The following is a 19,320-nucleotide window of genomic DNA, read 5'->3' on the forward strand; positions in this document are numbered from 1 at the left end:
TTATCGTGTGGTGTGTGAGACTCCAAAACAAGTAGAAACCTTACTTTACCAAACCTAGACATCATGGCAGCCCCTTAGTATCATAAAACAATTTATTGGATTCAAAATCACGAGTATAACATGCAATAGTGTAGAAATCCGAAAATTTCAGAAACTTGTTTTCATGTGCTTCATGCATAAATTATTTAAACAATAATATGATATGATGGATGAGAAAAAGAAGATTAAGGCGTGCCTTTGCGTAGTATACGCTCGAATTTACGTTGACGACGAAGAACGGGACGCAACCTTGGCTTTGTTTCCTTAGCACCCTTCGAATTTTCTTTCTAAAATTTTGAGAGGGGTGGGGAGAGTTTTCAATTTTTAAAAGTGGGAGGCGTGAGTTTTTTGTTGCATGGTGTAGGGTTTTAAGTGTTTTAATATATTAAATACACTAATTAAATTACTAACTAGGCTTAGGCCTATTAAGCCTCTAAATTAAGCCCATTAGTCTTAATTAGGTTTTAATAAAATATTAACAAAGTTTTTGTTTAATAAGTTTGTGAATTTATTAGCCGGGTTGCTAAAAAGCTCGCATTTTCGTTGAAAAACCAACACCGATAAAATTTACGTCCCGGCGTATAAAATCACCTCAAAACCCCTTATTTTCAAAAATAAGAAAAAGCATCACCCAAATTTTAAATAATTAAAAACAACTATTTAATAAAAACATTTTCTATTTTTCAGCCATCGGTCTCCGTTCCTCGATCGCAACTCGAATAATCTTTAAAAATACATTTTAATGCAACTATGTATAAAATATAATTTAAACATACAAATATGCACAACATAATCAATTCATGCAATTAAAACATTTAATTAAAATACAGGAGAATTTAATAATTCAAATGCATGTGGTTCGCGTGGACCTTTAAATTTTCGGGGCGTTACCAGACTACGTATAAGCCATGCATAATTCAGTATTTTAAATTAAAATGATTTTATTGCATGAATATTTAAATGCTTTTCTTTAAAGTTAATTATTTTATGCACTAGTTTAAATTTTTATCTTTTCAGTTAATTCAGTGAGGCCGGACTGGAGTTAGAGTTTTGAGATAGAATTTAAGATTAAGAAATCATTCTCGGAGTTTATTTTAGCTAACTAATAAGTTGATTTAAGTTAAATAAGAGGTTTAAGAAATTATTTAAGTAACTTGAGGTGAGTAGGAAATAAGTTCATTTAGGTTTCTTAATTGAGGTGTTAATTCACTAAATTATTTAAGGGATAGGTAAGGCTCTTAAGGTTTTAAAATTTATCAACTAGACAATATTTTCCTTCCATTAATTGTTGAATTTTCGGCCACCCTTAGATGAGTAATCAATTCCTTGCCAACTCAACCTTTGACCATTTCTTTGTTTTATATTAGTAAGATAATCTCTTCATTTTTTTTTCTAGCACCATTTAATTAATAATCAACCTTATCCTAGCCTTGTTAGCATGTAGAAATCGGCCACACTCATTCTAGATCCCTCCAAGAAATCATTTGATACCAACCAATTCAAAATTCAAAAAGAGGAGACTTGGTCATACCCTTTGTATCCCTTTATTATTGGATCTCCCTCACTCTCCTAACCATCACTTCCCCTCCCCCCATGACCGATATTCAGAGCATTTTAGAGTAGAAAATTCGTGAGCCTCATAGCAAGAAGTAGGAGAGGAAATCGAGTAGCAAGCAAGAAAAGAAAACGCTCCATCTCCTCCGCGCCGCGTCGTTGCGTTTCGTTCGTTTCTTTTCAAAACGAAACCAGGCATGTATATGTTCTTCTTTGCTCTTCAATCAAGCCATATTAATATTTTGAAACATCATACTCATGATTTTTTTAAGGCAAAAACCGAAATATTAATGAACCATTTTCGAAAATGTAGTGCAGAATTTTTTTCTTCTTTCATGCTTCACGGTTTGCTTGTTTTTGTGAGTACAGGTGGATGGTTCGATTTCAGGCTCCCAAGGCTACATCTAGACATGTTCTAGGATGGATTAGGACCACATTGGTCCATTAGTTCAGCCCCCATGCTTGCTGGAAATCGAAATGACAGCAACTCCCCAAACATGTCCCAATTGCATTCGATTTTCTTGTTTGATGTCAAAGGGAAATGGATCTGATCTTGGCTGCCTTAAGGGCATATAGCCATGGTTAGAACACTTCCCTATCATGTCTAAGACGTGACCAAGTCGCCCTTTTGAGGCTTGGTCCATGGTGAAATCGGTTTTCAAATCAAACAACAAGAACAGCCCCTTCGACCCTTTTAAATTCTGCATGTGTCCTCTCGGTTTTGGGTGTTGGTGTGGATCTTGGTTGGCTCTTTAGCCCTTAGCCACGGTTCATACCATACCCCATGATGTCTAGATCAAGCCATGGCCAACCATATGACCATTGGTATGATGCATGACAGCAACAAAACGAAATTTCAGAAACATCACCGTACAGATTTTTGTGTTCTCGGTTGAAGCTTGGTGTTGTCCTAGGTGTTGGATTGGATTGTGGTTGGCCTGGGGCCCTTAGCCATGGTTCAAGCCACCTCTTAGGATGTTGGGAATAGACTCTGGTCGGTGGTTGAAGCCCAAATGACCAATCGTCTCGCAAACGAAGCAATGCAAGCGCAAGTGCAGTTGCTGGAATTTTCTGGCAGCAACTTGGTGCTTCGGTTCGGAGGCTCGTTTGAGTTCTTGGTTGGCTTTTAGCCTATGGCCTTGGACTGAACAGTGCCTCATCGAGTTAAGAAGGTCATGTTTTTAGCCGTTTGTGATTCGGATCATTTTTGAGGTTGTACGAGAAATTACGGTGCGATGTGCCAAATTGACTCTCGAAAGAGCGTTTCATGTTTTGGCCTCCATTCACCAAAATTTCGACTTGCATCATTTTAGGAGCATTATTTCATCATTTTAAGTGTATTTTAATCATGACTAAATGATGGTTCGGTGTTGGTTCGGGTTGGCACAGAGTCATGATTAAATACGTAGTCATTGGGCGTAATTGTCTCATTTTTGGATTCAATTACAAAGTTCTGTCAAGAAAATCATTTGCATATTTTTCATGTTAAATTTAGGTCGCTGCGAGCCTGGAAACGATCCAATCTATGTAGTAAAACAATACAGGATATTTCATTATGCCATTTAATTATATTACGTGCATAAAAAGATAAAATATTCATTTTTGAGATTTATGCGATATTGCTTGTGGCCATTTCACTATCATGGGAGCATTATATTATCCGGTCGCCAGTTACCGGTCAGTTCAGTTATGTACCACCCAGTATACTGTGGCATTAGTCTGATCAGACGTTCATTACTTCATACGGTCGCCAGTTACCGGTCATGGAGCATTGTATTATCCGGTCGTCAGTTACCGGTCAGTTCAGTTCAGTGTAGGGGCCACTTGCGTAGACCATAATCTCAACAGAAAATTTATGACATGCTATTTTATTACAGGGCTCCAGGGAGCAAATATTTTCACTATGATTTTCAGTTCATTTATGCACGTATTATAATTGCTCATGACAAGTTATTTTCACATTATGCCTCATGACATGATATTTTCACTTGCATGCAATTTTACTATATTATTTACGATATATGCATGCTGAGTTTTTAGGCTCACTAGACTTGATTGTTGTAGGTACTGTTGATGTCGGGGCCGAGGGCGGGGACCAGTGAGCTAGCTTGGGTTGGCAGTAGTGGAACCCGAGGATCTCATTTACAGCATTCGCCATTTTTATGCACAAACATTTTATCAGTTGTTGGATACTTTAACTTGTTATTTTGGCGAGTAATAATTTCTTCCGCTGCTATTTTGAATATTTAAACTTGATTTATAAGTTTATTTTGTGAACGAGGCACCTTAATTATTTTAAAAAGAAAATTTTTAATTTTTTCGCATATTTTCAAACACGAATTTTTGGGCCATTATAGCTGGTGTCAGAGCAATGGTTCTGTAAAGGATTGTACTACTACTGACCACTAGAAGCTCATGAAGTCACGTCTTCGGTCTGTAAGTTTTACATTTGTGCATTTTATTCAAAGCATGAATTATTTGACAGCATGTTTTCATGAATTATTTTACGTCCAGATTCATTTTATTGTTCAGTATTTGAATTTAAATAAATTATGGAATTATGCATGTTGGTTACGTATGAGTTATGTATGGAACAGTATGCCCCCTAGACGCATTCTCGAGCGCACTAGAAATGAGGAGCCTCGCCAAGAGGACAGGGAGGAGCAAAGGCAGGAGAGAGACTTACCACCTCCACCACCCCCTCCACCTGACATGAATGCCCATATGCTAGCTGGGATGACTCAGTTCTTCGCATAGTTTGCGGGGAACCATGCTATGGCGACCAGGCCGACAGGGCCCGAGGCTGTCTATGAGAGATTCGTGAAGATGCGTCCTAAGGAGTTTTCAGGGACGACGGACCCCATGATTGCCGAGGGCTGGATCAAGTCCATCGAGGTTATCTTCGAGTTCATGGAGCTTGGAGATGCAGACAGAGTCCGATGTGCCACCTACTTATTCGGAGGAGATGCCCGCTTATGGTGGGAAGGAGCATCAGTAGCCCTGAACTTGGCTACACTGAGTTGGGCGCGCTTCACGGAGGTATTCTACTCCAAATATTTCACTGAGGAGGTGCGCACCAGGTTGACCACTGAGTTCATGAGCCTGAGACTGGGAGATCTGACTGTTACGGAGTTCATCTGTAAGTTTGAGAGGGGTTGTCATTTTGTACCCCTGATCGCGAATGATGCTAAAGCCAAGTTGATGCATTTCTTGGTGGGTCTATGGTCGATCTTGCGCCGTGATGTTAGGGTGTTTGACCCTACTACTTATGAGGTCGCTGTCTCCAAAGCTCTAGCCGCATAGCAGGATCAGCGTGATATTGAGAGAGACCGCCAGTGCAAGCGCCCAGTCCAGGTACCGCACCGCCCTCCTCCTCAGCAGCATCAGCAGCAGAATAAGAGACCTTTTCACGGGCCGCCTAGAAACAGAGGTCAGCAGCAGCAGCAGCGGGGACGCCCAGCCCCGAGGACTTTTGAGCACCCAGTTTGCCCCAAGTGATCACGTCTCCATCCTGGAGCATGTATGTTTGGCTCAGGGAAGTGTTACAAGCGTGGCAGTCCAGACCACATGTTGCTGCAGTGCCCTCAGAGGAATCTGCCTACCCAATTGTTTGGTCTCCATGCTACGGAGAAGAACCCAGATACGATGTTCATGACAGGTACCTTTAAGCTTTAAGTTTACATTTGGGATTTAATGTGTTGGGTTAAGATTTTTGAACATAGAATTGCAGTAGGATTGCATGCTCTACTCAGTATTATTTTCGGGAATTAGGTTAGAAGAACTCTGGCCTTTGCATGTCTATAAGTTTAGTTCTTGTAACTATTGGGTTCAGTTTAGTGTTCCAACATTTCAGGGAGAATTTTTATAGCTGGTTCCGCTACGAAAGCCTTGATAGATTCAGGGGCTACTCACTCGTTTATTTCGGAGGTCTTTGCTAACTTTCTCCAAGTTAAGACAATCGGGCTAGGTGTAGCCTATTCAGTAGTATTGCCTTCTGGTGAGGAGATGGCAGCTACCAATGTGATTCGAGACATAGATTTTGAGCTCCATGGCAATCTTGTTTATGCGGATCTTATCGTACTGCCGATGCCAGAGTTTGACATCATTCTAGGGATAGATTGGCTATTGCGGAACAGAGTTTTGATCGACTTCCAGCGGAGATCTGTTCTAGTCCGACCGCCTGGGATGACACAGTTCTTATTTGAGCCAGACATGTACTTTCCTTTACCGCGCATTATTCCTTATGTCCAGGCTAGGAAGCTCATGCATAGAGGGTGTCGGGCATTTTTAGCAACTTTTATATCTGTCCCCGAGGTGTCCAGTCAGTCAGCCGCAGATGTTCCGATTGTTAGAAACTTCTTAGACGTTTTTCCTGAAGACGTGTCTGGTATGCCACCCGAGAGAGAGATGGAGTTTTCTATCGAGCTTATGCCAGGTACGGTTCCGATCTCAAAAGCACCGTACCGACTAGCACCGACAGAGATGGCAGAGCTTAAGAAGCAGATTCAGGAACTTCTAGATAAGGAGTTCATTTGCCCGAGTTTTTCACCATGGGGCGCGCCAGTCTTATTTGTTAAGAAGAAGGATGGCTCTATGAGACTTTGTATTGACTACCGGGAGTTGAACAGGGTTACAGTGAAGAACAAGTACCCACTTCCGAGGATCGAGAATTTGTTTGACCAGTTGCAGGGAGCTTCGATATTCTCCAAGATAGATCTGCGTTCCGGTTATCACCAGTTGAGGGTGAGAGATGCTAATGTTTCCAAGACTGCTTTCAGGACTCGTTATGGCCACTATGAGTTCATTGTGATGCCGTTCGGTCTGACGAATGCGCCAGCGATCTTCATGGATCTCATGAATCGCGTATTTCAGCCGTATCTTGATCAGTTTGTGATAGTATTCATAGACGACATTCTCGTCTACTCCAAGAATCAGGAGGATCACAGCAGACATCTGACCACAGTGCTGCAGACCTTGCAGAAGCACAAGTTATTCGCAAAGTTCAGTAAGTGCGAATTCTGGTTAGAGAAGGTGGCGTTCTTAGGCCACATTGTTTCTAGCAGTGGTATTGAGGTAGACCCAGCGAAAGTTGCCGCAGTCAGAGATTGGGTTGTGCCGCAGAATGCATCAGAGATCCGCAGTTTTCTTGGGCTAGCAGGATATTATCGGAAGTTCATTAAGTGATTCTCCTCTATTGCTGTTCCACTCACATCATTGACCAAGAAGAATGCTAAATTTGTGTGGAGCGAGGAGTGTCAGAAGACCTTCGATACTTTGAAGCAAGCTCTTATCTCAGCACCAGTTTTGACCATGCCGTCAGGGCCCGGAGATTTTGTTCTGTATACCGATGCTTCGAAGCTCGGTTTGGGCGCAGTATTGATACAGCATGGGAAGGTGATAGCATATGCTTCTAGATAGTTGAAAACTCATGAGAAGAACTACCCTACCCATGATCTAGAGTTGGCCGCCGTGGTTTTTGCCTTGAAGATTTGGAGGCATTATTTGTATGGAGAGAAGTGCCAGATCTTTACCGACCACAAAAGCCTCAAGTATTTCTTTACGCAGAAGGAGCTGAACACGCGTCAGAGGCTTTGGTTGGAGCTTGTGAAGGATTATGACTGTGACATTAGCTACCACCCGAGTAAAGCTAATGTAGTCGCGGATACATTGAGCAGAAAAGTCGCAGTGATGGCTCATTTGACGATTCAGAGACCTCTTCAGATTGAGATGCAGATGTTTGATCTAGAGTCATATCCTCGAGGTAGAGTTCCCCGTCTATATCTACCTTGACTATTTAATCCTCTCTTCTTGACCGTATTCGCAGTGGTCAGCCAGCAGATGAGCAGTTAACAAAGTGGAAGCAGAGGGATGAGGCCAAGGACAGTGTCTTGTATACAGTGAACGACGCTATTGTGAGATACCGAGACAGGATTTGGGTTCCAACAGTGGTTCTATTCGAGCAGATATTCTATCAGAGGCCCACATGTCGCCATACTCTATTCATCCAGGGAGTACGAAGATGTACTGAGATCTGCAGTCATTGTATTGGTGGCCTGGGATGAAGAAAGACAGCAGACGATTTGTATTCGAGTGTCTGACTTGCCAGTTAGTGAAGGTGGAGCATCAGAGACCCGCAGGTTTGCTCAAGCCTCTTCCTATTCCCGAGTGGAAGTGAGAGAATGTTACCATGGACTTCGTGACCGGATTGCCGAAGTCAGTCAGAGGATCAAATGCTATCTGGGTGATTGTAGATCGTCTTACCAAATCAGCGCACTTCTTGCCTATTAAGACGACTTTCACCATGATTCAGTATGCGGAGTTGTATATTCGGGAGATAGTCCGACTTCATGGTATTCCAGTTTCTATCGTATCTGACAGAGATCCCAGATTCACTTCCTCGTTTTGGAAGAGTTTGCATTCGACTATGGGTACAAAGTTGCTGTTTAGCACAGTTTTCCATCCGCAGACAGATGGGCAGTCAGAGCGAGTTATTCAGATCTTGGAGGATCTTCTCCGTGCTTGTGTGATGGATTTCTCTTGGAGTTGGAAGTCGAACTTGCCATTAATAGAGTTCACCTATAACATCAGCTTCCAGTCGTCTATTGGTATGGCACCGTATGAAGCATTGTATGGCCGTAAGTGTAGATCTCCTGTGCATTGGGATGAAGTAGGAGAGAGAGCAGAGTTGGGTCCGGAGATTATTCAGCAGGCGGCTGCCGATGTAGTATTCAAGATCTGTGATAGGATGAAAACTGCTCAGAGTCGACAGAAAAGTTATGCAGATCAGAGGAGGAGAGACCTAGAGTTTGCCGTCGGCGACCATGTCTTTGTGAAGGTAGCACCTATGAAGAGTGTCATTCGATTCGGAAAGAAAGGGAAGCTCAGTCCGAGATTCATTGGACCATTTGAGATTCTCGACAGAGTTGGGACGCTAGCTTATCGTGTGGCTCTTCCGCCGAATCTGGCCGGAGTACACAATGTGTTCCACGTCTCTATGCTGAGGAAGTACATGGCGAATCCTTCGCATGTCTTGAACTTTGAGCCGTTGCAGCTTACTCCGCACCTATCTTATGAGGAGAGACCAGTGTAGATCTTAGACAGGCAGGAGAAGAAGCTTCGGAACAAGCTGGTTAAGCGAGTGAAGGTCAAATGGCTCAACCATTCATAGGAGGAAGCTACGTGGGAATCTGAGCCAGAGATGAGGGATCATTACCCCGAGTTATTCGGTGAGTTTTAATTTCGAGGACGAAATTTCTTTTAAGGGGGGGAGAGTTGTAGAACCCGTAACCAGACTACGTATAAGCCATGCATAATTCCAGTATTTTAAATTAAAATGATTTTATTGCATGAATATTTAAATGTTTTTCTTTAAAGTTAATTATTTTATGCAATAGTTTAAATTTTTATCTTTTCAGTTAATTCAATGAGGGCGGATTGGAGTTGGAGTTTTGAGATAGAATTTAAAATTAAGAAATCATTCCCAGAGTTTATTTTAGCTAGCTAATAAGTTGATTTAAGTTAAATAGGAGGTTTAAAGAATTATTTAAGTAACTTGAGGTGAGTAGGAAATAAGTACATTTAGGTTCCTTAATTGAGGTGTTAATTCACTAAATTATTTAAGGGATAGGTAAGGCTCTTAAGGTTTTAAAATTTATCAACTAGACAATATTTTCCCTCCATTAATTGTTGAATTTTCGGCCACCCTTAGATGAGTAATCAATTCCTTGCCAACTCAACCTTTGACCCTTTCCTTGTTTTATATTAGTAGGATAATCCCTTCATTTTTTTTTCTAGCACTATTTAATTAATAATCAACCTTATCCTAGCCTTGTTAGCATGTAGAAATCGGCCACACTCATTCTAGATCCCTCCAAGAAATCATTTGATACCAACCAATTCAAAATTCAAAAAGAGGAGACTTGGTCATATCCTTTGTATCCCTTTATTATTGGATCTCCCTCACTCTCCTAACCATCACTTCCCCTCCCCCCATGACCGAAATTCAGAGTATTTTAGAGTAGAAAATTCGTGAGCCTCATAGCAAGAAGTAGGAGAGGAAACCGAGTAGCAAGCAAGAAAAGAAAACGCTCATCTCCTCCGCGCCGCGTCGTTGCGTTTCGTTCGTTTCTTTTCAAAACGAAAACAGGCATGTATTTTTTTTTCTTTGCTCTTCAATCAAGCCATATTAATATTTTGAAACATCATACTCATGATTTTTTTAAGGCAAAAACCGAAATATTAATGAACCATTTTCGAAAATGTAGTGCAGAATTTTTTTCTTCTTTCATGCTTCACGGTTTGCTTGTTTTTGTGAGTACAGGTGGATGGTTCGATTTCAGGCTCCCAAGGCTACATCTAGACATGTTCTAGGATGGATTAGGACCACATTGGTCCATTAGTTCAGCCCCCATGCTTGCTGGAAATCGAAATGACAGCAACTCCCCAAACATGTCCCAATTGCATTCGATTTTCTTGTTTGATGTCAAAGGGAAATGGATCTGATCTTGGCTGCCTTAAGGGCATATAGCCATGGTTAGAACACTTCCCTATCATGTCTAAGACGTGACCAAGTCGCCCTTTTGAGGCTTGGTCCATGGTGAAATCGGTTTTCAAATCAAACAACAAGAACAGCCCCTTCGACCCTTTTAAATTCTGCATGTGTCCTCTCGGTTTTGGGTGTTGGTGTGGATCTTGGTTGGCTCTTTAGCCCTTAGCCACGGTTCATACCATACCCCATGATGTCTAGATCAAGCCATGGCCAACCATATGACCATTGGTATGATGCATGACAGCAACAAAACGAAATTTCAGAAACATCACCGTACAGATTTTTGTGTTCTCGGTTGAAGCTTGGTGTTGTCCTAGGTGTTGGATTGGATTGTGGTTGGCCTGGGGCCCTTAGCCATGGTTCAAGCCACCTCTTAGGATGTTGGGAATAGACTCTGGTCGGTGGTTGAAGCCCAAATGACCAATCGTCTCGCAAACGAAGCAATGCAAGCGCAAGTGCAGTTGCTGGAATTTTCTGGCAGCAACTTGGTGCTTCGGTTCGGAGGCTCGTTTGAGTTCTTGGTTGGCTTTTAGCCTATGGCCTTGGACTGAACAGTGCCTCATCGAGTTAAGAAGGTCATGTTTTTAGCCGTTTGTGATTCGGATCATTTTTGAGGTTGTACGAGAAATTACGGTGCGATGTGCCAAATTGACTCTCGAAAGAGCGTTTCATGTTTTGGCCTCCATTCACCAAAATTTCGACTTGCATCATTTTAGGAGCATTATTTCATCATTTTAAGTGTATTTTAATCATGACTAAATGATGGTTCGGTGTTGGTTCGGGTTGGCACAGAGTCATGATTAAATACGTAGTCATTGGGCGTAATTGTCTCATTTTTGGATTCAATTACAAAGTTCTGTCAAGAAAATCATTTGCATATTTTTCATGTTAAATTTAGGTCGCTGCGAGCCTGGAAACGATCCAATCTATGTAGTAAAACAATACAGGATATTTCATTATGCCATTTAATTATATTACGTGCATAAAAAGATAAAATATTCATTTTTGAGATTTATGCGATATTGCTTGTGGCCATTTCACTATCATGGGAGCATTATATTATCCGGTCGCCAGTTACCGGTCAGTTCAGTTATGTACCACCCAGTATACTGTGGCATTAGTCTGATCAGACGTTCATTACTTCATCCGGTCGCCAGTTACCGGTCATGGGAGCATTGTATTATTCGGTCGTCAGTTACCGGTCAGTTCAGTGCAGGGACCACTTGCGTAGACCATAATCTCAACAGAAAATTTATGACATGCTTTTTTATTACAGGGTGATTTTCAGTTCAGTTATGCACGTATTATAATTGCTCATGACAAGTTATTTTCACATTATGCCTCATGACATGATATTTTCACTTGCATGCAATTTTACTATATTATTTACTCGTTATTTACGATATATGCATGCTGAGTCTTTAGGCTCACTAGACTTGATTGTTGTAGGTACTGATGATGTCGGGGCCGAGGGCGGGGACCAGTGAGCTAGCTTGGGTTGGCAGTAGTGGAACCCGAGGACCTCATTTACAGCATTCGCCATTTTTATGCACAAACATTTTATTAGTTGTTGGATACTTTAACTTGTTATTTTGGCGAGTAATAATTTCTTCCGCTACTATTTTGAATATTTAAACTTGATTTATAAGTTTATTTTGTGAATGAGGCACCTTAATTATTTTAAAAAGAAAATTTTTAATTTTTTCGCAAATTTTCAAACACGAATTTTCGGGCCATTATATTTTCGTAACTTAGAAATCACAGTAATTGCAGTGTCAGCCCAAAAATGAAATTCTTTCTTTTAACTTACTTTCCAAATTTCGCAATTAACTCGTATAGTCTCCACGTAATAATTTTCTTAAATCTTATAAACTGAAGATTACAAAAATTATACGAACTCCGATATTCTTAGTTTGTATTCCTCTATTCCTTCATATCATTACTTCAATATATTTGCCTAATATCCCAATATGAACAAATTTCATTCACTGATTTTCCCCTCTAGTCATTTATCCCCTCGATTATCTTACTTAAATTTTGGAATCTATAGCACAAAACTTCCAAACTTTCCGATACGATAGCAATCATTGAACCCAAAGTTATTTGTATCTTACGATAAAACCAAAAATAATAATATTGTTGATTAAATCTTATTTCCAATATTTATATCCTTTGTTCTTCACGTCATAAACTTATAACACCTATGATACAATCGTAATTCTCTATATTCCACTATGATACCTAAAAATTATTAATTGACGAATCTTACTTTCTCATCAACATTGCTAATACGTATATTTCTCGTTCCTCCTAGGATATCTTCATACTTACATATTTGTCTAATTTGTCAATCGCAATTCCTTATGTAACTATTAATTTGTGATTTACTTGCTGACTTCATTCAAATTGACCTGTTGGCAATTCAAACATCTAGATACAAATTCTGCAATGTCTGATTTCATCTGTTTCCACCAAAACTGTTTCTTCAGATCATTGTACATCTTTCTGCCACCAGGATGAACACTGAATCGACTACTGTGCGCTTCTGACAATATCTGTCGTTTCAAATCTGAAACATTTGGCACAACAAGATGATTCACATATAACACATCATCACGAACCTGATATTCTGATTGATGTCCTGATCTGACCATCAATATCGAGTTCTGAATATTCTGATCAACTTTCTGTGCTTCTTTAATTCTCAAAATCAGCTCTGGTTCGACTTGAACATCATATAATCTCAGAGGTTGACAATCTGTCTCAAATACTAGTCTAGAAAGACAGCAATCTTTAATCAAATTCGAAACACCAATCGTCGATAAGGATAGAGAACATACCTTTCGACTCAGTGCATCAGCTGCTGCATTCGATTTTTCCGGATAATATTTGATTTCACAATCAAAATCTTTCAATAAATCAAGCCATCTTTGTTGTCTCATATTCAATTCTAACTGTGAAAATAGATATTTCAAACTCTTGTGATCAGAATAGATTTCAAATTTCTCACCGTATAGGTAGTGTCGCCAGATCTTCAATGCAAATACGATAGCAGCCAATTCAAGATCATGAATCAGATAGCGAGTCTCATGTGGCTTCAATTGTCTCGAGGTATAGGCAATAACATGTTCTCGCTGCATCAAAACACAACCCAATCCTCTGTGAGAAGCATCACAATAAACAACAAAATCACCAGTACCTGGCGGGATAGTCAATACAGGAGCACTGGTCAATCTCTTCTTCAACTCTAGAAAACTGGATTCACAAGCTTCTGACCAAATAAATGGTGCATTCTTCTGAGTCAACTTAGTAATCGGCTTAGCAATACTGGAAAAATTTTTAATAAATCGTGACGCGATCCCGCCCACGAGATCTTTGATTTGTCCCGATCTTTGAAACAAGTAATTGATAGGTGTGATAATCGCCTCTAGATCACGCGGTCTAGCAACAATTAATCAACGATAGAAACAATCGCGTTCAAGAGAACCTCCAAAGAACCCGTCCTTGGCAACCCTCGTGATATTCGATTGACAAACGCCACAAAAGATAAATCTTTTGATAAGTTTGATTTGATACGACGCAAAAGTTATAACGAAACTTAAGCTTGTTTTTGAGAGAATTCTCAATGATAAGATATCATAAAAGATGAAAAAAAAAATCAATGTTGTTTACAATGATGAAATTTTCGAGTATATATTGTCTCAAAAATCAAAAGATATCAAATCTAGTTACCAAAATAATTAAAACTCTAATTTAGGAACAAATTCTCGCCAACACGTATAGGACACAGACCCCGTGTAGGCCTCCGGGTAAGGGTCCGTGTATGCTCGGCAAAATTACTCTCCGGGAAAACAATAGACACGGACCCCGTATACAGATCCGTGCTTGGGTCCGTGTAGGCTCGGGAATTCTCTTCCTCAAGTGTAATGGACACGGACCCCGTGTACAGGTCCGTGTAGCCTCGGTCGTTCAGAAAGATCCTTGAATAATGTTCCTTTGGCCTCCCAACGTCATCCCACGCATCACAAGCCCTTCTTCCTTGTTCATCATTCCTTGTAGTGCCTCTTTGAACTTTCTTAGCCATCCTTTGAATGCCATGCCCGGCCAGATTCATATCATACTCCCCTTCTTCAAAAAGATTTGTCCTCAAATCTTGTCTACCCACGCAAAAAATGAAGCACGTCAGTAATAAAAAGAATTAAATTATCAACATGCTTACCTTTAAACTGAAGTTTGTATGTGTTATCATTTGCTTGCTCCAACCGCACTGGAAATTTCAACACCATCGTTGCCTTTCCTATAAACTCAACTTCACCACATAACAAATAATAAATAACACCAAATGATAAAATATCACCAAGTATCACAAATATAAGATTTCTCCCCTTCTTAGACCTAGTCAACACCAAAATAATATCCATACACATGTACGACCATAGCTCACTAGGAATAAGAAATACTTCAAGCAACTTATAGAAATCAAGCTCAGGTGCTCTCTCCCTATAGGCAATGCATTCTTTGCTATACCATTTAACATACCTCTTCATATGCAACCAACAAATATAATCATGAATTATATCAATGATGAAATCACAACAATACTCCTCAATGGCGAGTAATTCATAAAATGAAGATAACATGAACAATTTAATCTTCTTAAAATTATATTCATCATGAACATAAAAATTCTTATATTCACTCAACATTTTTCCAAATACATCATCAAACAAGTATGAATCATGCAAATATGACACACTAGATGTACTACCCGTGTAAACATTTAACACATCACAAAGATTTGAGTATAATGCATATAATCCATTGTCATAACTAAGACTCTTCAATTTGACAACTTTTGAAAAATCACAATCACTAACATTTAAATTTGAAGCATGTGGTTCCTCACTAATATCAAACCCATAAAATTTGGAAATAAAAGTTAAATCCAAATCACATCTCTTATACCTCACAAGTGCAAATTTCCCATCAAACCCATGAAAACTAAAACTCACATAATTAATAGGGGAAAGTAGCTCATACCTCATAGTTGTTGCATTAACAACTATTTTTACCTCTCCTCGATTGATATGTGGATCAACCCATTGAACCCATCCATCCTCGACTCATCTCAAGGGCGCCAAAGTCCTGCAAAGAAGAATTAATTCTGCTCGGGGTTGAACCGGCTATATCATCACTAGGCATATAAATCTCATCTTTGTACAAAGGTACTTGGAGAGATTTATACAAAATTAAATCACGCTCATATTCACTCTTTGGGCCTTTATTCATTTTCTTTTTCTCTTCTTTTGGCCTCTTTTGCATTTTCTTTTTCTTTTCTTTCTATGACCATCTCATTCTTTTTATCACTCATTCTTTCGGCCATTATAAATTCTTTTTCACTCTCACAATTAAATCGCAGTTGATCATCAGTACTTACAGTTGAAATAGGTTGATCAAGAAAGGTACATGATGAATCATAACATGCGTGCAACAAATTATTACTACTTTCTTCTTTCTCCTCCACAGCGCACACATTAGAACAAAATTCACCATCTAAGGATTCACCCTCTACATAACAACATTCTATGCTCAAGTCAGAAATCAATGGGGTACCAACCTCCTCAATTCTCTCAACCTCCACATTAGGTTCAACAACATTCAACTCACCAACTAGTGGAATAATGTCATCAACAACTTTATCAACCACAACCTCCACTTGAGATTCAAGCCCAACCGCAACATCAACCTCCATTTGAGATTTAAGCTCAACTGGCGATTTTACTACAGTCACCTCCTCACGTGGACATTGGATGATATCATGCCCAACCTCTAAACACCAACAACATATAATATCACAAGTACTAGAATTGGAGTTTTTAAAGGTACCTTGATATTCATATTTGCTAGCTTCACGTCTAGACTCCTTCATTGGCCTAGCAATGATTTTCTCTTCCAAGCTCGTCCTCCACGTGAATGTCAACGACTCCATATGCACATCACGTTCATCTCTTCGACCTACTCCTCTATTGTCCTCACTTCGCCTATCAGCATAACGATCCACCTGCAACACTTTGTTTCCTCCAAATCTACTACCTCGCCTATTCTCATCAACAGGCCTATCATATGTCTCATCTTCCTCGTACCGCCTATACTTTTCACGTAGAGGCTTAAACTCATTCTCCCATATTTTATCCAACTTTCCTAACATTATTTGAAATTGACGTTTGTCAATCATTATACCTGCAAGAAAAGGTTAGTATAAAACAATAAAAGAATAAAGTTTCCTCACCACAAATTCTCACTAGTCATTCCAAGGAAAATTCACTCGCACTCGTCTTTTTTTCCTCGCCACTAAACCTCACAAATCACTCCAACTGGAAGGACACTCGCACTCGTCTTTTTTCCTCACCACAAAACCTCACAAATCACTCCAATGAAAATTCACTCCACTCAAATATTTTCACTCAAGTGAGAATTTTCAAGGGGGCGCTTAAGTCTCGTGGCTTCCACGTATCAAACTTATGAGATCATCCCTGTGATGCTTGAAATTCGACTCAGTTACACCACACAAGAATAAGCAACTTTGGAAATTTACTAGAATGCGACTAAATGACAAGGACAAACTTACCGCTGAAATATAAGCGCTAAAATTCCAACAAACACCCGATGCATACTTTTTTTTTCGGGTGAACAGTAAATCCGACGAACGAACAGTAAATTCGCGTGAACAGTAACTCCGGCGAAAGAACAGTAAATCCGATTGTGAATGAACATTACCGAATATGAACAGTAAATCCGGCGAATGAACAGTAAATCCACGTGAACAGTAACTCCGGCGAATGAACAGTAAATCCGATTGCGAATGAACAGTACCTAATATGAACAGTAAACCCGGCAATGAATAGTTAATCCGCGTGAACAGTAAACACACGAAAACAGTAACTCCGGCGAATGAACAGTAATCTCGATTTTTTTTTTTAGATTCAACAAATACGTAGAAGTCGCTACACGAAAATCGGTATTGAAAATCCTACGAAGAATTGAACGGATAAGCTTACTTGAAACAAAAACCAAAAGCTCTGATACCACTTGACGCGATCCCTCCAACGAGATCTTTGATTTGTCCCGATCTTTGAAACAAGTAATTGATAGGTGTGATAATCGCCTCTAGATCACGCGGTCTAGCAACAATTAATCAACGATAGAAACAATCGCGTTCAAGAGAACCTCCAAAGAACCTGTCCTTGGCAACTCTCGTGATATTCGATTGACAAACGCCACAAAAGATAAATCTTTTGATAAGTTTGATTTGATACGACACAAAAGTTATAACGAAACTTAAGCTTGTTTTTGAGAGAATTCTCAATGATAAGATATCATAAAAGATGAAAAAAAAAATCAATGTTGTTTACAATGATGAAATTTTCGAGTATATATTGTCTCAAAAATCAAAAGATATCAAATCTAGTTACCAAAATAATTAAAACTCTAATTTAGGAACAAATTCTCGCCTACACGTATAGGACACGGACCCCGTGTAGGCCTCCGGGTAAGGGTCCGTGTATGCTCGGCAAAATTACTCTCCGGGAAAACAATAGACACGGACCCCGTGTACAGATCCGTGCTTGGGTCCGTGTAGGCTCGGGAATTCTCTTCCCAAGTGTAATGGACATGGACCCCGTGTACAGGTCCGTGTACACGTCCGTGTAGCCTCGGTCGTTCAGAAAAATCCTTGAATAATGTTCCTTTGGCCTCCCAACGTCATCCCACGCATCACAAGCCCTTCTTCCTTGTTCATCATTCCTTTTAGTGCCTCTTTGAACTTCCTTAGCCGTCCTTTGAACGCCATGCCCGGCCAGATTCATATCAAATTGTCGATAGTAGCCTGCTAGACCCATAAAACTGCGTATCTCTAGCATTGATGTCGGTCTAGGCCAATTGATCACAGCCTCAACTTTGCTAGGATCAACAGAAATACCATCTCCAGATATAATGTGTTCCAAAAATATCACTTGCTTCAGCCAAAATTCACATTTAGACAGCTTAGCATACAATTTCTCAGTTATCAGAATCTTCAATACAGTTCTCAAATGCTCAGCATGATCAATCATATTCTTTGAATAAATCAGAATATCATCAATAAAGATAATCACAAAATCATCAAGATACTTCTGAAATATACGGTTCATCAAACCCATGAATACAGTTGGAGCATTCGTTAAACCAAACGGTGATGATATCCAGATCTCAGATCGATCTTGGAATAAATAGAAGAACCCTGCAATTGATCAAATAAATCATCGATACGAGGCAAAGGATATTTATTCTTTATCATAGCCTTGTTCAGTTGCCGATAGTCAATGTAGAGTCTCATTGAACCATCTTTCTTTCTAACAAACAATACTGGAGCACCACAAGGAGAAACACTCGGTCTGATGTAACCCTTGGCTAGCAAATCTTCTAGCTGCTCTTTCAATTCTTTCAATTCTATCGGTGCCATTCTGTATGGAGTTTTTGAAATAGGAACTGTACCTGGTATCAATTCAATATTGAAGTCTATCTCTCGGATTGGAGGCAAACCCGGAATTTCATCTGGAAAGACATAAGCAAACTCATATACCACTGGCAGATCTGCCAATGACGGGCTCGATTTCAGTACATCTACTGAATACACAAGGAATCCCTCTGCTCCTTTCTGTAATAATCGAGTCATAGACAACACCGATATCAAAGGAATTCTAGCTCTAGAACCCTTACCGTAAAATTTCCATTCATCAGTCATGTCAGGTTTGAATCTCACAATCTTCTGGAAACAATCTACGGTAACTCTGTATTGGGTCAGCGTATCAATATCGATAATGCAGTCAAAATCAGACAAACCGAGTACAATACAATATAACTCAATCTCGTTTTCATCATACTGCAGTATACAACGTCTAACAGACTTCACTGATATAAGACCTCTCCCTAAAGGTAAAGAGACAGATACTACAACAGATAATGACTCAACAAGCAAATCATGTATCAATGCAAATCGCACAGATATAAAAGTATGGGATGCACCGGTATCAATCAATACATAATCAGAGTAACCACAAAGAGAACAATTACCTGCAACAACATCATCTGGTGCTTCCTGTGCCTGTTCTTCAGTCAAAACAAATACTCTGGCCTGCTGT

Source organism: Primulina tabacum, chromosome 3 (assembly GCF_025594145.1).
Source record: "Primulina tabacum isolate GXHZ01 chromosome 3, ASM2559414v2, whole genome shotgun sequence".
In the NCBI taxonomy this organism is placed as follows: domain Eukaryota; kingdom Viridiplantae; phylum Streptophyta; class Magnoliopsida; order Lamiales; family Gesneriaceae; genus Primulina; species Primulina tabacum.